At 45.4% G+C, this 21,987-nt stretch overlaps 17 non-coding genes across 17 annotated transcripts; 6 read left to right on the top strand and 11 right to left on the bottom strand.

The window, feature by feature from the left end:
- Nucleotides 1–542: 542 nt before the first annotated feature.
- Nucleotides 543–615, top strand: TRNAR-ACG (transfer RNA arginine (anticodon ACG)). Its single transcript has one exon. It is a non-coding gene; the product is annotated as a tRNA-Arg (tRNA).
- Nucleotides 616–1,629: 1,014 nt separating this feature from the next.
- On the bottom strand, nt 1,630–1,736 carry LOC147704947 (U6 spliceosomal RNA). The gene has a single exon (XR_015298390.1). It is a non-coding gene; the product is annotated as a U6 spliceosomal RNA (small nuclear RNA).
- A 1,932-nt stretch (nt 1,737–3,668) lies between these two features.
- Nucleotides 3,669–3,775, bottom strand: LOC147704946 (U6 spliceosomal RNA). The gene has a single exon (XR_015297886.1). It is a non-coding gene; the product is annotated as a U6 spliceosomal RNA (small nuclear RNA).
- Nucleotides 3,776–5,576: 1,801 nt separating this feature from the next.
- On the bottom strand, nt 5,577–5,683 carry LOC147704945 (U6 spliceosomal RNA). The gene has a single exon (XR_015297885.1). It is a non-coding gene; the product is annotated as a U6 spliceosomal RNA (small nuclear RNA).
- Nucleotides 5,684–6,403: 720 nt separating this feature from the next.
- TRNAR-ACG (transfer RNA arginine (anticodon ACG)) lies at nt 6,404–6,476 on the top strand. The gene has a single exon. It is a non-coding gene; the product is annotated as a tRNA-Arg (tRNA).
- A 1,012-nt stretch (nt 6,477–7,488) lies between these two features.
- Nucleotides 7,489–7,595, bottom strand: LOC147704943 (U6 spliceosomal RNA). The gene has a single exon (XR_015297884.1). It is a non-coding gene; the product is annotated as a U6 spliceosomal RNA (small nuclear RNA).
- A 720-nt stretch (nt 7,596–8,315) lies between these two features.
- Nucleotides 8,316–8,388, top strand: TRNAR-ACG (transfer RNA arginine (anticodon ACG)). Its single transcript has one exon. It is a non-coding gene; the product is annotated as a tRNA-Arg (tRNA).
- A 1,012-nt stretch (nt 8,389–9,400) lies between these two features.
- LOC147704941 (U6 spliceosomal RNA) lies at nt 9,401–9,507 on the bottom strand. Its single transcript, XR_015297883.1, has one exon. It is a non-coding gene; the product is annotated as a U6 spliceosomal RNA (small nuclear RNA).
- Nucleotides 9,508–11,320: 1,813 nt separating this feature from the next.
- Nucleotides 11,321–11,427, bottom strand: LOC147704940 (U6 spliceosomal RNA). The gene has a single exon (XR_015297882.1). It is a non-coding gene; the product is annotated as a U6 spliceosomal RNA (small nuclear RNA).
- A 720-nt stretch (nt 11,428–12,147) lies between these two features.
- Nucleotides 12,148–12,220, top strand: TRNAR-ACG (transfer RNA arginine (anticodon ACG)). The gene has a single exon. It is a non-coding gene; the product is annotated as a tRNA-Arg (tRNA).
- A 1,012-nt stretch (nt 12,221–13,232) lies between these two features.
- Nucleotides 13,233–13,339, bottom strand: LOC147704938 (U6 spliceosomal RNA). Its single transcript, XR_015297881.1, has one exon. It is a non-coding gene; the product is annotated as a U6 spliceosomal RNA (small nuclear RNA).
- Nucleotides 13,340–14,059: 720 nt separating this feature from the next.
- TRNAC-ACA (transfer RNA cysteine (anticodon ACA)) lies at nt 14,060–14,132 on the top strand. The gene has a single exon. It is a non-coding gene; the product is annotated as a tRNA-Cys (tRNA).
- Nucleotides 14,133–15,144: 1,012 nt separating this feature from the next.
- LOC147704936 (U6 spliceosomal RNA) lies at nt 15,145–15,251 on the bottom strand. The gene has a single exon (XR_015297880.1). It is a non-coding gene; the product is annotated as a U6 spliceosomal RNA (small nuclear RNA).
- A 1,805-nt stretch (nt 15,252–17,056) lies between these two features.
- Nucleotides 17,057–17,163, bottom strand: LOC147704935 (U6 spliceosomal RNA). Its single transcript, XR_015298333.1, has one exon. It is a non-coding gene; the product is annotated as a U6 spliceosomal RNA (small nuclear RNA).
- Nucleotides 17,164–18,978: 1,815 nt separating this feature from the next.
- Nucleotides 18,979–19,085, bottom strand: LOC147704934 (U6 spliceosomal RNA). The gene has a single exon (XR_015297879.1). It is a non-coding gene; the product is annotated as a U6 spliceosomal RNA (small nuclear RNA).
- A 1,813-nt stretch (nt 19,086–20,898) lies between these two features.
- On the bottom strand, nt 20,899–21,005 carry LOC147704933 (U6 spliceosomal RNA). The gene has a single exon (XR_015297877.1). It is a non-coding gene; the product is annotated as a U6 spliceosomal RNA (small nuclear RNA).
- Nucleotides 21,006–21,725: 720 nt separating this feature from the next.
- Nucleotides 21,726–21,798, top strand: TRNAR-ACG (transfer RNA arginine (anticodon ACG)). The gene has a single exon. It is a non-coding gene; the product is annotated as a tRNA-Arg (tRNA).
- Nucleotides 21,799–21,987: the final 189 nt, after the last annotated feature.

Genomic DNA, 21,987 nt, shown 5'->3' with positions numbered 1-21,987 from the left:
CACACCGTAAGTATGTAGATTATACCAGGTTTGCAAAGGCTCCTGGTTCGGGCTACAGACAAGGAGCATTGTGACGTCACGCTGCCTGTGGAACAGTGATATTAAAGGTGAAACAGCTGCACAGTAGGTTAGGTGAAGGGCTCTGAGAGTGGAAAGGCAGCATGCTTGGATCCCTGGACAAGGTGAGCTTATGATAATGTGTCTGAATGTTCGCCTGTGTTGTAATATTAAACCCCTTATTGTTGTAAACGCCTACTTACTAAGGAGTTCTCAAGCTCAGCCCCACACAGACCTGGAACTGATTATGTTAATGCAAACTATTTAAGAAACTGAGCCTGATCTAAAAGATTTCCTTGGATCTAGGACCATTTCGCCTAGCTTTTAGGTGCTTCCTTCTCCTAAAGTCCTTTGTAAAACTTGGGAAAACCTCACAGAACAGACTTCCAGGAGGTCAGATGGGTTTCCTTGTGCCTTCACACACACACACACACACACACACTTTCTAGCCCACTTAAGGACAAAAGGATGCATAAGTCTAAATAGGGCCAGTGGCGCAATGGATAACGCGTCTGACTACGGATCAGAAGATTGTAGGTTCGACTCCTATCTGGCTCGGAAGGGTTGTAGGTCCCTGTTTGATTATATTCCTGTGGAATTCTTATTTACCTCAGACTTGTTGTAGGTTCAATATTCTCCAGCAGGACTCATCCAGCAGTTGTTCCACGGTAGAGCGCAAGTAATAGGACCACAGCTAGTTAAACGTTTCCCATTTGCTGCTGGACTCTATGTGATGGCCGTCACGTGGTGTGCTGCTTTTGTATTTCAACATGGGTCCCTGATACTCTTAATTGCGAAAAAGCTTGTTGACAAAAGTGTGTGTGCGCGAGGGTCTGTGGACGTAGGCAGGTGTGTGCACTTGAATGCTTACCCATTTACATGTGTGAGAGGAACAAACCAACTCCCTGTGGGCTGCAGGCTTACAACTGGTAGCCCCAGTAGCCAGGCAGAACCACAGGTAAGGAGAGAGAGAGAGAAAGTTGGTCCATTATTAGAGAAGGCCCATAAGCATCTTGCACTGCTACCTTCTTCCCCTCTCAGCCACGATCGGCCAAGACCTCTTTATTAGGGTAGAGGGTGAACATTTCTTGGACCTCAGAAACTGAGGGATGTAGACCCAATATGTCCTCCAAGCGCCTAGAGACCTGGTGCCCAATCTGGCATGGTGTTTTTCAGCCTACCCGACCAATCCGGTTGCAAGGTGGACTTTAACAATACTGCTAAAAAGGCACTCCCAGACATCCCTGAGGCCTTCATTTGCATAGGCCCTGCCCTTCTCTTTGTCCTGCTTCCCACGAAGCAACACAACACTGCAGCAGTATAGATTTGGGGGTGGTGAAGAATAATGACAGTGAGGCTAAAAAAGAGAAAGAAAAGTCCCAGAAGTCCTGCAGGCTTCCTTGCTAAATGCAGCTGAACATAGAGCGCACCTTCTTTACTGCAAAGCAAATACATTAAAAATGTTGAGGAGAGACTAATTGAAAAATACATATCACGGGGACAGCACTGGGACCTGCTTTATTTTTTCAATTAGTCTTGAAAACAAAAAAGATTTCTCTCCTAAAAGCTGTTAAAAATATGGAACGCTTCACGAATTTGCGTGTCATCCTTGCGCCAGGGCCATGCTAATCTTCTCTGTATCGTTCCAATTTTAGTATATGTGCTGCCGAAGCGAGCACACTTTATTGATGAACTGACAATGTTTATAAACTCTCTAAATCTACAGTCTCTAGACATAGGGTGGCCTGGCAGAGATGCTCAGATGGCCAGTACGCATTCAAATCTGAGCCAATGGTCAAAAATGTATGAAGAGTAGCAATCCATTATTCTTCACTGCATTTGTGGTCCAAGACTAAACACACCGTAAGTATGTAGATTATACCAGGTTTGCAAAGGCTCCTGGTTCGGGCTACAGACAAGGAGCATTGTGACGTCACGCTGCCTGTGGAACAGTGATATTAAAGGTGAAACAGCTGCACAGTAGGTTAGGTGAAGGGCTCTGAGAGTGGAAAGGCAGCATGCTTGGGTCCCTGGACAAGGTGAGCTTATGATAATGTGTCTGAATGTTCGCCTGTGTTGTAATATTAAACCCCTTATTGTTGTAAACGCCTACTTACTAAGGAGTTCTCAAGCTCAGCCCCACACAGACCTGGAACTGATTATGTTAATGCAAACTATTTAAGAAACTGAGCCTGATCTAAAAGATTTCCTTGGATCTAGGACCATTTCGCCTAGCTTTTAGGTGCTTCCTTCTCCTAAAGTCCTTTGTAAAACTTGGGAAAACCTCACAGAACAGACTTCCAGGAGGTCAGATGGGTTTCCTTGTGCCTTCACACACACATACACACACTTTCTAGCCCACTTAAGGACAAAAGGATGCGTAAGTCTACATAGGGCCAGTGGCGCAATGGATAACACGTCTGACTACGGATCAGAAGATTGTAGGTTCGACTCCTATCTGGCTCGGAAGGGTTGTAGGTCCCTGTTTGATTATATTCCTGTGGAATTCTTATTTACCTCAGACTTGTTGTAGGTTCAATATTCTCCAGCAGGACTCATCCAGCAGTTGTTCCACGGTAGAGCGCAAGTAATAGGACCACAGCTAGTTAAACGTTTCCCATTTGCTGCTGGACTCTATGTGATGGCCGTCACGTGGTGTGCTGCTTTTGTATTTCAACATGGGTCCCTGATACTCTTAATTGCGAAAAAGCTTGTTGACAAAAGTGTGTGTGCGCGAGGGTCTGTGGACGTAGGCAGGTGTGTGCACTTGAATGCTTACCCATTTACATGTGTGAGAGGAACAAACCAACTCCCTGTGGGCTGCAGGCTTACAACTGGTAGCCCCAGTAGCCAGGCAGAACCACAGGTAAGGAGAGAGAGAAAGTTGGTCCATTATTAGAGAAGGACCATAAGCATCTTGCACTGCTACCTTCTTCCCCTCTCAGCCACAATCGGCCAACTGGTAGCCCCAGTAGCCAGGCAGAACCACAGGTAAGGAGAGAGAGAAAGTTGGTCCATTATTAGAGAAGGACCATAAGCATCTTGCACTGCTACCTTCTTCCCCTCTCAGCCACAATCGGCCACTATTGGCCAATACCTCTCTATTAGGGTAGAGGGTGAACATTTCTTGGACCTCAGAAACTGAGGGATGTAGACCCAATATGTCCTCCAAGCGCCTAGAGACCTGGTGCCCAATCTGGCATGGTGTTTTTCAGCTTACCCGACCAATCCGGTTGCAAGGTGGACTTTAACAATACTGCTAAAAAGGCACTCCCAGACATCCCTGAGGCCTTCATTTGCATAGGCCCTGCCCTTCTCTTTGTCCTGCTTCCCACGAAGCAACACAACACTGCAGCAGTATAGATTTGGGGGTGGTGAAGAATAATGACAGTGAGGCTAAAAAAGAGAAAGAAAAGTCCCAGAAGTCCTGCAGGCTTCCTTGCTAAATGCAGCTGAACATAGAGCGCACCTTCTTTACTGCAAAGCAAATACATTAAAAATGTTGAGGAGAGACTAATTGAAAAATACATATCACGGGGACAGCACTGGGACCTGCTTTATTTTTTCAATTAGTCTTGAAAACAAAAAAGATTTCTCTCCTAAAAGCTGTTAAAAATATGGAACGCTTCACGAATTTGCGTGTCATCCTTGCGCAGGGGCCATGCTAATCTTCTCTGTATCGTTCCAATTTTAGTATATGTGCTGCCGAAGCGAGCACACTTTATTGCTGAACTGACAATGTTTATAAACTCTCTAAATCTACAGTCTCTAGACATAGGGTGGCCTGGCAGAGATGCTCAGATGGCCAGTACGCATTCAAATCTGAGCCAATGGTCAAAAATGTATGAAGAGTAGCAATCCATTATTCTTCACTGCATTTGTGGTCCAAGACTAAATACACCGTAAGTATGTAGATTATACCAGGTTTGCAAAGGCTCCTGGATCGGGCTACAGACAAGGAGCATTGTGACGTCACGCTGCCTGTGGAACAGTGATATTAAAGGTGAAACAGCTGCATAGTAGGTTAGGTGAAGGGCTCTGAGAGTGGAAAGGCAGCATGCTTGGGTCCCTGGACAAGGTGAGCTTATGATAATGTGTCTGAATGTTCGCCTGTGTTGTAATATTAAACCCCTTATTGTTGTAAACGCCTACTTACTAAGGAGTTCTCAAGCTCAGCCCCATACAGACCTGGAACTGATTATGTTAATGCAAACTATTTAAGAAACTGAGCCTGATCTAAAAGATTTCCTTGGATCTAGGACCATTTCGCCTAGCTTTTAGGTGCTTCCTTCTCCTAAAGTCCTTTGTAAAACTTGGGAAAACCTCACAGAACAGACTTCCAGGAGGTCAGATGGGTTTCCTTGTGCCTTCACACACACACACACACACACACACTTTCTAGCCCACTTAAGGACAAAAGGATGCATAAGTCTACATTTGGCCAGTGGCGCAATGGATAATGCGTCTGACTACGGATCAGAAGATTGTAGGTTCGACTCCTATCTGGCTCGGAAGGGTTGTAGGTCCCTGTTTGATTATATTCCTGTGGAATTCTTATTTACCTCAGACTTGTTGTAGGTTCAATATTCTCCAGCAGGACTCATCCAGCAGTTGTTCCACGGTAGAGCGCAAGTAATAGGACCACAGCTAGTTAAACGTTTCCCATTTGCTGCTGGACTCTATGTGATGGCCGTCACGTGGTGTGCTGCTTTTGTATTTCAACATGGGTCCCTGATACTCTTAATTGCGAAAAAGCTTGTTGACAAAAGTGTGTGTGCGCGAGGGTCTGTGGACGTAGGCAGGTGTGTGCACTTGAATGCTTACCCATTTACATGTGTGAGAGGAACAAACCAACTCCCTGTGGGCTGCAGGCTTACAACTGGTAGCCCCAGTAGCCAGGCAGAACCACAGGTAAGGAGAGAGAAAGTTGGTCCATTATTAGAGAAGGCCCATAAGCATCTTGCACTGCTACCTTCTTCCCCTCTCAGCCACGATCGGCCAAGACCTCTCTATTAGGGTAGAGGGTGAACATTTCTTGGACCTCAGAAACTGAGGGATGTAGACCCAATATGTCCTCCAAGCGCCTAGAGACCTGGTGCCCAATCTGGCATGGTGTTTTTCAGCTTACCCGACCAATCCGGTTGCAAGGTGGACTTTAACAATACTGCTAAAAAGGCACTCCCAGACATCCCTGAGGCCTTCATTTGCATAGGCCCTGCCCTTCTCTTTGTCCTGCTTCCCACGAAGCAACACAACACTGCAGCAGTATAGATTTGGGGGTGGTGAAGAATAATGACAGTGAGGCTAAAAAAGAGAAAGAAAAGTCCCAGAAGTCCTGCAGGCTTCCTTGCTAAATGCAGCTGAACATAGAGCGCACCTTCTTTACTGCAAAGCAAATACATTAAAAATGTTGAGGAGAGACTAATTGAAAAATACATATCACGGGGACAGCACTGGGACCTGCTTTATTTTTTCAATTAGTCTTGAAAACAAAAAAGATTTCTCTCCTAAAAGCTGTTAAAAATATGGAACGCTTCACGAATTTGCGTGTCATCCTTGCGCAGGGGCCATGCTAATCTTCTCTGTATCGTTCCAATTTTAGTATATGTGCTGCCGAAGCGAGCACACTTTATTGATGAACTGACAATGTTTATAAACTCTCTAAATCTACAGTCTCTAGACATAGGGTGGCCTGGCAGAGATGCTCAGATGGCCAGTACGCATTCAAATCTGAGCCAATGGTCAAAAATGTATGAAGAGTAGCAATCCATTATTCTTCACTGCATTTGTGGTCCAAGACTAAACACACCGTAAGTATGTAGATTATACCAGGTTTGCAAAGGCTCCTGGTTCGGGCTACAGACAAGGAGCATTGTGACGTCACGCTGCCTGTGGAACAGTGATATTAAAGGTGAAACAGCTGCACAGTAGGTTAGGTGAAGGGCTCTGAGAGTGGAAAGGCAGCATGCTTGGGTCCCTGGACAAGGTGAGCTTATGATAATGTGTCTGAATGTTCGCCTGTGTTGTAATATTAAACCCCTTATTGTTGTAAACGCCTACTTACTAAGGAGTTCTCAAGCTCAGCCCCACACAGACCTGGAACTGATTATGTTAATGCAAACTATTTAAGAAACTGAGCCTGATCTAAAAGATTTCCTTGGATCTAGGACCATTTCGCCTAGCTTTTAGGTGCTTCCTTCTCCTAAAGTCCTTTGTAAAACTTGGGAAAACCTCACAGAACAGACTTCCAGGAGGTCAGATGGGTTTCCTTGTGCCTTCACACACACACACACACACACACACTTTCTAGCCCACTTAAGGACAAAAGGATGCATAAGTCTAAATAGGGCCAGTGGCGCAATGGATAACGCGTCTGACTACGGATCAGAAGATTGTAGGTTCGACTCCTATCTGGCTCGGAAGGGTTGTAGGTCCCTGTTTGATTATATTCCTGTGGAATTCTTATTTACCTCAGACTTGTTGTAGGTTCAATATTCTCCAGCAGGACTCATCCAGCAGTTGTTCCACGGTAGAGCGCAAGTAATAGGACCACAGCTAGTTAAACGTTTCCCATTTGCTGCTGGACTCTATGTGATGGCCGTCACGTGGTGTGCTGCTTTTGTATTTCAACATGGGTCCCTGATACTCTTAATTGCGAAAAAGCTTGTTGACAAAAGTGTGTGTGCGCGAGGGTCTGTGGACGTAGGCAGGTGTGTGCACTTGAATGCTTACCCATTTACATGTGTGAGAGGAACAAACCAACTCCCTGTGGGCTGCAGGCTTACAACTGGTAGCCCCAGTAGCCAGGCAGAACCACAGGTAAGGAGAGAGAGAGAAAGTTGGTCCATTATTAGAGAAGGCCCATAAGCATCTTGCACTGCTACCTTCTTCCCCTCTCAGCCACGATCGGCCAAGACCTCTCTATTAGGGTAGAGGGTGAACATTTCTTGGACCTCAGAAACTGAGGGATGTAGACCCAATATGTCCTCCAAGCGCCTAGAGACCTGGTGCCCAATCTGGCATGGTGTTTTTCAGCTTACCCGACCAATCCGGTTGCAAGGTGGACTTTAACAATACTGCTAAAAAGGCACTCCCAGACATCCCTGAGGCCTTCATTTGCATAGGCCCTGCCCTTCTCTTTGTCCTGCTTCCCACGAAGCAACACAACACTGCAGCAGTATAGATTTGGGGGTGGTGAAGAATAATGACAGTGAGGCTAAAAAAGAGAAAGAAAAGTCCCAGAAGTCCTGCAGGCTTCCTTGCTAAATGCTGCTGAACATAGAGCGCACCTTCTTTACTGCAAAGCAAATACATTAAAAATGTTGAGGAGAGACTAATTGAAAAATACATATCACGGGGACAGCACTGGGACCTGCTTTATTTTTTCAATTAGTCTTGAAAACAAAAAAGATTTCTCTCCTAAAAGCTGTTAAAAATATGGAACGCTTCACGAATTTGCGTGTCATCCTTGCGCAGGGGCCATGCTAATCTTCTCTGTATCGTTCCAATTTTAGTATATGTGCTGCCGAAGCGAGCACACTTTATTGATGAACTGACAATGTTTATAAACTCTCTAAATCTACAGTCTCTAGACATAGGGTGGCCTGGCAGAGATGCTCAGATGGCCAGTACGCATTCAAATCTGAGCCAATGGTCAAAAATGTATGAAGAGTAGCAATCCATTATTCTTCACTGCATTTGTGGTCCAAGACTAAACACACCGTAAGTATGTAGATTATACCAGGTTTGCAAAGGCTCCTGGTTCGGGCTACAGACAAGGAGCATTGTGACGTCACGCTGCCTGTGGAACAGTGATATTAAAGGTGAAACAGCTGCACAGTAGGTTAGGTGAAGGGCTCTGAGAGTGGAAAGGCAGCATGCTTGGGTCCCTGGACAAGGTGAGCTTATGATAATGTGTCTGAATGTTCGCCTGTGTTGTAATATTAAACCCCTTATTGTTGTAAACGCCTACTTACTAAGGAGTTCTCAAGCTCAGCCCCATACAGACCTGGAACTGATTATGTTAATGCAAACTATTTAAGAAACTGAGCCTGATCTAAAAGATTTCCTTGGATCTAGGACCATTTCGCCTAGCTTTTAGGTGCTTCCTTCTCCTAAAGTCCTTTGTAAAACTTGGGAAAACCTCACAGAACAGACTTCCAGGAGGTCAGATGGGTTTCCTTGTGCCTTCACACACACACACACACACACACACTTTCTAGCCCACTTAAGGACAAAAGGATGCATAAGTCTACATAGGGCCAGTGGCGCAATGGATAACGCGTCTGACTACGGATCAGAAGATTGTAGGTTCGACTCCTATCTGGCTCGGAAGGGTTGTAGGTCCCTGTTTGATTATATTCCTGTGGAATTCTTATTTACCTCAGACTTGTTGTAGGTTCAATATTCTCCAGCAGGACTCATCCAGCAGTTGTTCCACGGTAGAGCGCAAGTAATAGGACCACAGCTAGTTAAACGTTTCCCATTTGCTGCTGGACTCTATGTGATGGCCGTCACGTGGTGTGCTGCTTTTGTATTTCAACATGGGTCCCTGATACTCTTAATTGCGAAAAAGCTTGTTGACAAAAGTGTGTGTGCGCGAGGGTCTGTGGACGTAGGCAGGTGTGTGCACTTGAATGCTTACCCATTTACATGTGTGAGAGGAACAAACCAACTCCCTGTGGGCTGCAGGCTTACAACTGGTAGCCCCAGTAGCCAGGCAGAACCACAGGTAAGGAGAGAGAGAGAAAGTTGGTCCATTATTAGAGAAGGCCCATAAGCATCTTGCACTGCTACCTTCTTCCCCTCTCAGCCACGATCGGCCAAGACCTCTCTATTAGGGTAGAGGGTGAACATTTCTTGGACCTCAGAAACTGAGGGATGTAGACCCAATATGTCCTCCAAGCGCCTAGAGACCTGGTGCCCAATCTGGCATGGTGTTTTTCAGCTTACCCGACCAATCCGGTTGCAAGGTGGACTTTAACAATACTGCTAAAAAGGCACTCCCAGACATCCCTGAGGCCTTCATTTGCATAGGCCCTGCCCTTCTCTTTGTCCTGCTTCCCACGAAGCAACACAACACTGCAGCAGTATAGATTTGGGGGTGGTGAAGAATAATGACAGTGAGGCTAAAAAAGAGAAAGAAAAGTCCCAGAAGTCCTGCAGGCTTCCTTGCTAAATGCAGCTGAACATAGAGCGCACCTTCTTTACTGCAAAGCAAATACATTAAAAATGTTGAGGAGAGACTAATCGAAAAATACATATCACGGGGACAGCACTGGGACCTGCTTTATTTTTTCAATTAGTCTTGAAAACAAAAAAGATTTCTCTCCTAAAAGCTGTTAAAAATATGGAACGCTTCACGAATTTGCGTGTCATCCTTGCGCAGGGGCCATGCTAATCTTCTCTGTATCGTTCCAATTTTAGTATATGTGCTGCCGAAGCGAGCACACTTTATTGATGAACTGACAATGTTTATAAACTCTCTAAATCTACAGTCTCTAGACATAGGGTGGCCTGGCAGAGATGCTCAGATGGCCAGTACGCATTCAAATCTGAGCCAATGGTCAAAAATGTATGAAGAGTAGGAATCCATTATTCTTCACTGCATTTGTGGTCCAAGACTAAACACACCGTAAGTATGTAGATTATACCAGGTTTGCAAAGGCTCCTGGTTCGGGCTACAGACAAGGAGCATTGTGACATCACGCTGCCTGTGGAACAGTGATATTAAAGGTGAAACAGCTGCACAGTAGGTTAGGTGAAGGGCTCTGAGAGTGGAAAGGCAGCATGCTTGGGTCCCTGGACAAGGTGAGCTTATGATAATGTGTCTGAATGTTCGCCTGTGTTGTAATATTAAACCCCTTATTGTTGTAAACGCCTACTTACTAAGGAGTTCTCAAGCTCAGCCCCACGCAGACCTGGAACTGATTATGTTAATGCAAACTATTTAAGAAACTGAGCCTGATCTAAAAGATTTCCTTGGATCTAGGACCATTTCGCCTAGCTTTTAGGTGCTTCCTTCTCCTAAAGTCCTTTGTAAAACTTGGGAAAACCTCACAGAACAGACTTCCAGGAGGTCAGATGGGTTTCCTTGTGCCTTCACACACACACACACACACACACACTTTCTAGCCCACTTAAGGACAAAAGGATGCATAAGTCTACATAGGGCCAGTGGCGCAATGGATAACGTGTCTGACTACGGATCAGAAGATTGTAGGTTCGACTCCTATCTGGCTCGGAAGGGTTGTAGGTCCCTGTTTGATTATATTCCTGTGGAATTCTTATTTACCTCAGACTTGTTGTAGGTTCAATATTCTCCAGCAGGACTCATCCAGCAGTTGTTCCACGGTAGAGCGCAAGTAATAGGACCACAGCTAGTTAAACGTTTCCCATTTGCTGCTGGACTCTATGTGATGGCCGTCACGTGGTGTGCTGCTTTTGTATTTCAACATGGGTCCCTGATACTCTTAATTGCGAAAAAGCTTGTTGACAAAAGTGTGTGTGCGCGAGGGTCTGTGGACGTAGGCAGGTGTGTGCACTTGAATGCTTACCCATTTACATGTGTGAGAGGAACAAACCAACTCGGTGTGGGCTGCAGGCTTACAACTGGTAGCCCCAGTAGCCAGGCAGAACCACAGGTAAGGAGAGAGAGAAAGTTGGTCCATTATTAGAGAAGGACCATAAGCATCTTGCACTGCTACCTTCTTCCCCTCTCAGCCACAATCGGCCACGATCGGCCACGATCTCTCTATTAGGGTAGAGGGTGAACATTTCTTGGACCTCAGAAACTGAGGGATGTAGACCCAATATGTCCTCCAAGCGCCTAGAGACCTGGTGCCCAATCTGGCATGGTGTTTTTCAGCTTACCCGACCAATCCGGTTGCAAGGTGGACTTTAACAATACTGCTAAAAAGGCACTCCCAGACATCCCTGAGGCCTTCATTTGCATAGGCCCTGCCCTTCTCTTTGTCCTGCTTCCCACGAAGCAACACAACACTGCAGCAGTATAGATTTGGGGGTGGTGAAGAATAATGACAGTGAGGCTAAAAAAGAGAAAGAAAAGTCCCAGAAGTCCTGCAGGCTTCCTTGCTAAATGCAGCTGAACATAGAGCGCACCTTCTTTACTGCAAAGCAAATACATTAAAAATGTTGAGGAGAGACTAATTGAAAAATACATATCACGGGGACAGCACTGGGACCTGCTTTATTTTTTCAATTAGTCTTGAAAACAAAAAAGATTTCTCTCCTAAAAGCTGTTAAAAATATGGAACGCTTCACGAATTTGCGTGTCATCCTTGCGCAGGGGCCATGCTAATCTTCTCTGTATCGTTCCAATTTTAGTATATGTGCTGCCGAAGCGAGCACACTTTATTGATGAACTGACAATGTTTATAAACTCTCTAAATCTACAGTCTCTAGACATAGGGTGGCCTGGCAGAGATGCTCAGATGGCCAGTACGCATTCAAATCTGAGCCAATGGTCAAAAATGTATGAAGAGTAGCAATCCATTATTCTTCACTGCATTTGTGGTCCAAGACTAAACACACCGTAAGTATGTAGATTATACCAGGTTTGCAAAGGCTCCTGGTTCGGGCTACAGACAAGGAGCATTGTGACGTCACGCTGCCTGTGGAACAGTGATATTAAAGGTGAAACAGCTGCACAGTAGGTTAGGTGAAGGGCTCTGAGAGTGGAAAGGCAGCATGCTTGGATCCCTGGACAAGGTGAGCTTATGATAATGTGTCTGAATGTTCGCCTGTGTTGTAATATTAAACCCCTTATTGTTGTAAACGCCTACTTACTAAGGAGTTCTCAAGCTCAGCCCCACACAGACCTGGAACTGATTATGTTAATGCAAACTATTTAAGAAACTGAGCCTGATCTAAAAGATTTCCTTGGATCTAGGACCATTTCGCCTAGCTTTTAGGTGCTTCCTTCTCCTAAAGTCCTTTGTAAAACTTGGGAAAACCTCACAGAACAGACTTCCAGGAGGTCAGATGGGTTTCCTTGTGCCTTCACACACACACACACACACACACACTTTCTAGCCCACTTAAGGACAAAAGGATGCATAAGTCTAAATAGGGCCAGTGGCGCAATGGATAACGCGTCTGACTACGGATCAGAAGATTGTAGGTTCGACTCCTATCTGGCTCGGAAGGGTTGTAGGTCCCTGTTTGATTATATTCCTGTGGAATTCTTATTTACCTCAGACTTGTTGTAGGTTCAATATTCTCCAGCAGGACTCATCCAGCAGTTGTTCCACGGTAGAGCGCAAGTAATAGGACCACAGCTAGTTAAACGTTTCCCATTTGCTGCTGGACTCTATGTGATGGCCGTCACGTGGTGTGCTGCTTTTGTATTTCAACATGGGTCCCTGATACTCTTAATTGCGAAAAAGCTTGTTGACAAAAGTGTGTGTGCGCGAGGGTCTGTGGACGTAGGCAGGTGTGTGCACTTGAATGCTTACCCATTTACATGTGTGAGAGGAACAAACCAACTCCCTGTGGGCTGCAGGCTTACAACTGGTAGCCCCAGTAGCCAGGCAGAACCACAGGTAAGGAGAGAGAGAGAAACTTGGTCCATTATTAGAAAAGGCCCATAAGCATCTTGCACTGCTACCTTCTTCCCCTCTCAGCCACGATCGGCCAAGACCTCTCTATTAGGGTAGAGGGTGAACATTTCTTGGACCTCAGAAACTGAGGGATGTAGACCCAATATGTCCTCCAAGCGCCTAGAGACCTGGTGCCCAATCTGGCATGGTGTTTTTCAGCTTACCCGACCAATCCGGTTGCAAGGTGGACTTTAACAATACTGCTAAAAAGGCACTCCCAGACATCCCTGAGGCCTTCATTTGCATAGGCCCTGCCCTTCTCTTTGTCCTGCTTCCCACGAAGCAACACAACACTGCAGCAGTATAGATTTGGGGGTGGTGAAGAATAATGACAGTGAGGCTAAAAAAGAGAAAGAAAAGTCCCAGAAGTCCTGCAGGCTTCCTTGCTAAATGCAGCTGAACATAGAGCGCACCTTCTTTACTGCAAAGCAAATACATTAAAAATGTTGAGGAGAGACTAATTGAAAAATACATATCACGGGGACAGCACTGGGACCTGCTTTATTTTTTCAATTAGTCTTGAAAACAAAAAAGATTTCTCTCCTAAAAGCTGTTAAAAATATGGAACGCTTCACGAATTTGCGTGTCATCCTTGCGCAGGGGCCATGCTAATCTTCTCTGTATCGTTCCAATTTTAGTATATGTGCTGCCGAAGCGAGCACACTTTATTGATGAACTGACAATGTTTATAAACTCTCTAAATCTACAGTCTCTAGACATAGGGTGGCCTGGCAGAGATGCTCAGATGGCCAGTACGCATTCAAATCTGAGCCAATGGTAAAAAATGTATGAAGAGTAGCAATCCATTATTCTTCACTGCATTTGTGGTCCAAGACTAAACACACCGTAAGTATGTAGATTATACCAGGTTTGCAAAGGCTCCTGGTTCGGGCTACAGACAAGGAGCATTGTGACGTCACGCTGCCTGTGGAACAGTGATATTAAAGGTGAAACAGCTGCACAGTAGGTTAGGTGAAGGGCTCTGAGAGTGGAAAGGCAGCATGCTTGGATCCCTGGACAAGGTGAGCTTATGATAATGTGTCTGAATGTTCGCCTGTGTTGTAATATTAAACCCCTTATTGTTGTAAACGCCTACTTACTAAGGAGTTCTCAAGCTCAGCCCCACACAGACCTGGAACTGATTATGTTAATGCAAACTATTTAAGAAACTGAGCCTGATCTAAAAGATTTCCTTGGATCTAGGACCATTTCGCCTAGCTTTTAGGTGCTTCCTTCTCCTAAAGTCCTTTGTAAAACTTGGGAAAACCTCACAGAACAGACTTCCAGGAGGTCAGATGGGTTTCCTTGTGCCTTCACACACACACACACACACACACACTTTCTAGCCCACTTAAGGACAAAAGGATGCATAAGTCTAAATAGGGCCAGTGGCGCAATGGATAACGCGTCTGACTACAGATCAGAAGATTGTAGGTTCGACTCCTATCTGGCTCGGAAGGGTTGTAGGTCCCTGTTTGATTATATTCCTGTGGAATTCTTATTTACCTCAGACTTGTTGTAGGTTCAATATTCTCCAGCAGGACTCATCCAGCAGTTGTTCCACGGTAGAGCGCAAGTAATAGGACCACAGCTAGTTAAACGTTTCCCATCTGCTGCTGGACTCTATGTGATGGCCGTCACGTGGTGTGCTGCTTTTGTATTTCAACATGGGTCCCTGATACTCTTAATTGCGAAAAAGCTTGTTGACAAAAGTGTGTGTGCGCGAGGGTCTGTGGACGTAGGCAGGTGTGTGCACTTGAATGCTTACCCATTTACATGTGTGAGAGGAACAAACCAACTCCCTGTGGGCTGCAGGCTTACAACTGGTAGCCCCAGTAGCCAGGCAGAACCACAGGTAAGGAGAGAGAGAGAAAGTTGGTCCATTATTAGAGAAGGCCCATAAGCATCTTGCACTGCTACCTTCTTCCCCTCTCAGCCACGATCAGCCAAGACCTCTCTATTAGGGTAGAGGGTGAACATTTCTTGGACCTCAGAAACTGAGGGATGTAGACCCAATATGTCCTCCAAGCGCCTAGAGACCTGGTGCCCAATCTGGCATGGTGTTTTTCAGCTTACCCGACCAATCCGGTTGCAAGGTGGACTTTAACAATACTGCTAAAAAGGCACTCCCAGACATCCCTGAGGCCTTCATTTGCATAGGCCCTGCCCTTCTCTTTGTCCTGCTTCCCACGAAGCAACACAACACTGCAGCAGTATAGATTTGGGGGTGGTGAAGAATAATGACAGTGAGGCTAAAAAAGAGAAAGAAAAGTCCCAGAAGTCCTGCAGGCTTCCTTGCTAAATGCAGCTGAACATAGAGCGCACCTTCTTTACTGCAAAGAAAATACATTAAAAATGTTGAGGAGAGACTAATTGAAAAATACATATCACGGGGACAGCACTGGGACCTGCTTTATTTTTTCAATTAGTCTTGAAAACAAAAAAGATTTCTCTCCTAAAAGCTGTTAAAAATATGGAACGCTTCACGAATTTGCGTGTCATCCTTGCGCAGGGGCCATGCTAATCTTCTCTGTATCGTTCCAATTTTAGTATATGTGCTGCCGAAGCGAGCACACTTTATTGATGAACTGACAATGTTTATAAACTCTCTAAATCTACAGTCTCTAGACATAGGGTGGCCTGGCAGAGATGCTCAGATGGCCAGTACGCATTCAAATCTGAGCCAATGGTAAAAAATGTATGAAGAGTAGCAATCCATTATTCTTCACTGCATTTGTGGTCCAAGACTAAACACACCGTAAGTATGTAGATTATACCAGGTTTGCAAAGGCTCCTGGTTCGGGCTACAGACAAGGAGCATTGTGACGTCACGCTGCCTGTGGAACAGTGATATTAAAGGTGAAACAGCTGCACAGTAGGTTAGGTGAAGGGCTCTGAGAGTGGAAAGGCAGCATGCTTGGGTCCCTGGACAAGGTGAGCTTATGATAATGTGTCTGAATGTTCACCTGTGTTGTAATATTAAACCCCTTATTGTTGTAAACGCCTACTTACTAAGGAGTTCTCAAGCTCAGCCCCACACAGACCTGGAACTGATTATGTTAATGCAAACTATTTAAGAAACTGAGCCTGATCTAAAAGATTTCCTTGGATCTAGGACCATTTCGCCTAGCTTTTAGGTGCTTCCTTCTCCTAAAGTCCTTTGTAAAACTTGGGAAAACCTCACAGAACAGACTTCCAGGAGGTCAGATGGGTTTCCTTGTGCCTTCACACACACACACACACACACACACTTTCTAGCCCACTTAAGGACAAAAGGATGCATAAGTCTACATAGGGCCAGTGGCGCAATGGATAACGTGTCTGACTACGGATCAGAAGATTGTAGGTTCGACTCCTATCTGGCTCGGAAGGGTTGTAGGTCCCTGTTTGATTATATTCCTGTGGAATTCTTATTTACCTCAGACTTGTTGTAGGTTCAATATTCTCCAGCAGGACTCATCCAGCAGTTGTTCCACGGTAGAGCGCAAGTAATAGGACCACAGCTAGTTAAACGTTTCCCATTTGCTGCTGGACTCTATGTGATGGCCGTCACGTGGTGTGCTGCTTTTGTATTTCAACATGGGTCCCTGATACTCTTAATTGCGAAAAAGCTTGTTGACAAAAGTGTGTGTGCGCGAGGGTCTGTGGACATAGGCAGGTGTGTGCACTTGAATGCTTACCCATTTACATGTGTGAGAGGAACAAACCAACTCCCTGTGGGCTGCAGGCTTACAACTGGTAGCCCCAGTAGCCAGGCAGAACCACAGGTAAGGAGAGAGAGAGAAAGTTGGTCCATTATTAGAGAAGGCCCATAAGCATCTTGCACTGCTACCTTCTTCCCCTCTCAGCCACGATCGGCCAAGACCTCTCTATTAGGGTAGAGGGTGAACATTTCTTGGACCTCAGAAACTGAGGGATGTAGACCCAATATGTCCTCCAAGCGCCTAGAGACCTGGTGCCCAATCTGGCATGGTGTTTTTCAGCTTACCCGACCAATCCGGTTGCAAGGTGGACTTTAACAATACTGCTAAAAAGGCACTCCCAGACATCCCTGAGGCCTTCATTTGCATAGGCCCTGCCCTTCTCTTTGTCCTGCTTCCCACGAAGCAACACAACACTGCAGCAGTATAGATTTGGGGGTGGTGAAGAATAATGACAGTGAGGCTAAAAAAGAGAAAGAAAAGTCCCAGAAGTCCTGCAGGCTTCCTTGCTAAATGCAGCTGAACATAGAGCGCACCTTCTTTACTGCAAAGCAAATACATTAAAAATGTTGAGGAGAGACTAATCGAAAAATACATATCACGGGGACAGCACTGGGACCTGCTTTATTTTTTCAATTAGTCTTGAAAACAAAAAAGATTTCTCTCCTAAAAGCTGTTAAAAATATGGAACGCTTCACGAATTTGCGTGTCATCCTTGCACAGGGGCCATGCTAATCTTCTCTGTATCGTTCCAATTTTAGTATATGTGCTGCCGAAGCGAGCACACTTTATTGATGAACTGACAATGTTTATAAACTCTCTAAATCTACAGTCTCTAGACATAGGGTGGCCTGGCAGAGATGCTCAGATGGCCAGAACGCATTCAAATCTGAGCCAATGGTCAAAAATGTATGAAGAGTAGCAATCCATTATTCTTCACTGCATTTGTGGTCCAAGACTAAACACACCGTAAGTATGTAGATTATACCAGGTTTGCAAAGGCTCCTGGTTCGGGCTACAGACAAGGAGCATTGTGACGTCACGCTGCCTGTGGAACAGTGATATTAAAGGTGAAACAGCGGCACAGTAGGTTAGGTGAAGGGCTCTGAGAGTGGAAAGGCAGCATGCTTGGGTCCCTGGACAAGGTGAGCTTATGATAATGTGTCTGAATGTTCGCCTGTGTTGTAATATTAAACCCCTTATTGTTGTAAACGCCTACTTACTAAGGAGTTCTCAAGCTCAGCCCCACACAGACCTGGAACTGATTATGTTAATGCAAACTATTTAAGAAACTGAGCCTGATCTAAAAGATTTCCTTGGATCTAGGACCATTTCGCCTAGCTTTTAGGTGCTTCCTTCTCCTAAAGTCCTTTGTAAAACTTGGGAAAACCTCACAGAACAGACTTCCAGGAGGTCAGATGGGTTTCCTTGTGCCTTCACACACACACACACACACCCACACTTTCTAGCCCACTTAAGGACAAAAGGATGCATAAGTCAACATAGGGCCAGTGGCGCAATGGATAACGCGTCTGACTACGGATCAGAAGATTGTAGGTTCGACTCCTATCTGGCTTGGAAGGGTTGTAGGTCCCTGTTTGATTATATTCCTGTGGAATTCTTATTTACCTCAGACTTGTTGTAGGTTCAATATTCTCCAGCAGGACTCATCCAGCAGTTGTTCCACGGTAGAGCGCAAGTAATAGGACCACAGCTAGTTAAACGTTTCCCATTTGCTGCTGGACTCTATGTGATGGCCGTCACGTGGTGTGCTGCTTTTGTATTTCAACATGGGTCCCTGATACTCTTAATTGCGAAAAAGCTTGTTGACAAAAGTGTGTGTGTGCGCGAGGGTCTGTGGACGTAGGCAGGTGTGTGCACTTGAATGCTTACCCATTTACATGTGTGAGAGGAACAAACCAACTCCCTGTGGGCTGCAGGCTTACAACTGGTAGCCCCAGTAGCCAGGCAGAACCACAGGTAAGGAGAGAAAGAAAGTTGGTCCATTATTAGAGAAGGACCATAAGCATCTTGCACTGCTACCTTCTTCCCCTCTCAGCCACAATTGGCCACGATCGGCCAAGACCTCTCTATTAGGGTAGAGGGTGAACATTTCTTGGACCTCAGAAACTGAGGGATGTAGACCCAATATGTCCTCCAAGCGCCTAGAGACCTGGTGCCCAATCTGGCATGGTGTTTTTCAGCTTACCCGACCAATCCGGTTGCAAGGTGGACTTTAACAATACTGCTAAAAAGGCACTCCCAGACATCCCTGAGGCCTTCATTTGCATAGGCCCTGCCCTTCTCTTTGTCCTGCTTCCCACGAAGCAACACAACACTGCAGCAGTATAGATTTGGGGGTGGTGAAGAATAATGACAGTGAGGCTAAAAAAGAGAAAGAACAGTCCCAGAAGTCCTGCAGGCTTCCTTGCTAAATGCAGCTGAACATAGAGCGCACCTTCTTTACTGCAAAGCAAATACATAAAAAATGTTGAGGAGAGACTAATCGAAAAATACATATCACGGGGACAGCACTGGGACCTGCTTTATTTTTTCAATTAGTCTTGAAAACAAAAAAGATTTCTCTCCTAAAAGCTGTTAAAAATATGGAACGCTTCACGAATTTGCGTGTCATCCTTGCGCAGGGGCCATGCTAATCTTCTCTGTATCGTTCCAATTTTAGTATATGTGCTGCCGAAGCGAGCACACTTTATTGATGAACTGACAATGTTTATAAACTCTCTAAATCTACAGTCTCTAGACATAGGGTGGCCTGGCAGAGATGCTCAGATGGCCAGTACGCATTCAAATCTGAGCCAATGGTCAAAAATGTATGAAGAGTAGCAATCCATTATTCTTCACTGCATTTGTGGTCCAAGACTAAACACACCGTAAGTATGTAGATTATACCAGGTTTGCAAAGGCTCCTGGTTCGGGCTACAGACAAGGAGCATTGTGACGTCACGCTGCCTGTGGAACAGTGATATTAAAGGTGAAACAGCTGCACAGTAGGTTAGGTGAAGGGCTCTGAGAGTGGAAAGGCAGCATGCTTGGGTCCCTGGACAAGGTGAGCTTATGATAATGTGTCTGAATGTTCGCCTGTGTTGTAATATTAAACCCCTTATTGTTGTAAACGCCTACTTACTAAGGAGTTCTCAAGCTCAGCCCCACACAGACCTGGAACTGATTATGTTAATGCAAACTATTTAAGAAACTGAGCCTGATCTAAAAGATTTCCTTGGATCTAGGACCATTTCGCCTAGCTTTTAGGTGCTTCCTTCTCCTAAAGTCCTTTGTAAAACTTGGGAAAACCTCACAGAACAGACTTCCAGGAGGTCAGATGGGTTTCCTTGTGCCTTCACACACACACACACACACCCACACTTTCTAGCCCACTTAAGGACAAAAGGATGCATAAGTCAACATAGGGCCAGTGGCGCAATGGATAACGCGTCTGACTACGGATCAGAAGATTGTAGGTTCGACTCCTATCTGGCTTGGAAGGGTTGTAGGTCCCTGTTTGATTATATTCCTGTGGAATTCTTATTTACCTCAGACTTGTTGTAGGTTCAATATTCTCCAGCAGGACTCATCCAGCAGTTGTTCCATGGTAGAGCGCAAGTAATAGGACCACAGCTAGTTAAACGTTTCCCATTTGCTGCTGGACTCTATGTGATGGCCGTCACGTGGTGTGCTGCTTTTGTATTTCAACATGGGTCCCTGATACTCTTAATTGCGAAAAAGCTTGTTGACAAAAGTGTGTGTGCGCGAGGGTCTGTGGACGTAGGCAGGTGTGTGCACTTGAATGCTTACCCATTTACATGTGTGAGAGGAACAAACCAACTCCCTGTGGGCTGCAGGCTTACAACTGGTAGCCCCAGTAGCCAGGCAGAACCACAGGTAAGGAGAGAGAGAAAGTTGGTCCATTATTAGAGAAGGACCATAAGCATCTTGCACTGCTACCTTCTTCCCCTCTCAGCCACAATTGGCCACGATCGGCCAAGACCTCTCTATTAGGGTAGAGGGTGAACATTTCTTGGACCTCAGAAACTGAGGGATGTAGACCCAATATGTCCTCCAAGCGCCTAGAGACCTGGTGCCCAATCTGGCATGGTGTTTTTCAGCTTACCCGACCAATCCGGTTGCAAGGTGGACTTTAACAATACTGCTAAAAAGGCACTCCCAGACATCCCTGAGGCCTTCATTTGCATAGGCCCTGCCCTTCTCTTTGTCCTGCTTCCCACGAAGCAACACAACACTGCAGCAGTATAGATTTGGGGGTGGTGAAGAATAATGACAGTGAGGCTAAAAAAGAGAAAGAAAAGTCCCAGAAGTCCTGCAGGCTTCCTTGCTAAATGCAGCTGAACATAGAGCGCACCTTCTTTACTGCAAAGCAAATACATTAAAAATGTTGAGGAGAGACTAATTGAAAAATACATATCACGGGGACAGCACTGGGACCTGCTTTATTTTTTCAATTAGTCTTGAAAACAAAAAAGATTTCTCTCCTAAAAGCTGTTAAAAATATGGAACGCTTCACGAATTTGCGTGTCATCCTTGCGCAGGGGCCATGCTAATCTTCTCTGTATCGTTCCAATTTTAGTATATGTGCTGCCGAAGCGAGCACACTTTATTGATGAACTGACAATGTTTATAAACTCTCTAAATCTACAGTCTCTAGACATAGGGTGGCCTGGCAGAGATGCTCAGATGGCCAGTACGCATTCAAATCTGAGCCAATGGTCAAAAATGTATGAAGAGTAGCAATCCATTATTCTTCACTGCATTTGTGGTCCAAGACTAAACACACCGTAAGTATGTAGATTATACCAGGTTTGCAAAGGCTCCTGGTTCGCGCTACAGACAAGGAGCATTGTGACGTCACGCTGCCTGTGGAACAGTGATATTAAAGGTGAAACAGCTGCACAGTAGGTTAGGTGAAGGGCTCTGAGAGTGGAAAGGCAGCATGCTTGGGTCCCTGGACAAGGTGAGCTTATGATAATGTGTCTGAATGTTCGCCTGTGTTGTAATATTAAACCCCTTATTGTTGTAAACGCCTACTTACTAAGGAGTTCTCAAGCTCAGCCCCACACAGACCTGGAACTGATTATGTTAATGCAAACTATTTAAGAAACTGAGCCTGATCTAAAAGATTTCCTTGGATCTAGGACCATTTCGCCTAGCTTTTAGGTGCTTCCTTCTCCTAAAGTCCTTTGTAAAACTTGGGAAAACCTCACAGAACAGACTTCCAGGAGGTCAGATGGGTTTCCTTGTGCCTTCACACACACACACACACACACACACTTTCTAGCCCACTTAAGGACAAAAGGATGCATAAGTCTAAATAGGGCCAGTGGCGCAATGGATAACGCGTCTGACTACGGATCAGAAGATTGTAGGTTCGACTCCTATCTGGCTCGGAAGGGTTGTAGGTCCCTGTTTGATTATATTCCTGTGGAATTCTTATTTACCTCAGACTTGTTGTAGGTTCAATATTCTCCAGCAGGACTCATCCAGCAGTTGTTCCACGGTAGAGCGCAAGTAATAGGACCACAGCTAGTTAAACGTTTCCCATTTGCTGCTGGACTCTATGTGATGGCCGTCACGTG

Source organism: Lissotriton vulgaris, chromosome 7, assembly GCF_964263255.1.
Source record: "Lissotriton vulgaris chromosome 7, aLisVul1.2, whole genome shotgun sequence".
In the NCBI taxonomy this organism is placed as follows: domain Eukaryota; kingdom Metazoa; phylum Chordata; class Amphibia; order Caudata; family Salamandridae; genus Lissotriton; species Lissotriton vulgaris.
Note: the sequence above shows the minus strand (reverse complement) of the source record. Positions and strands in the feature narration are given on the sequence as shown.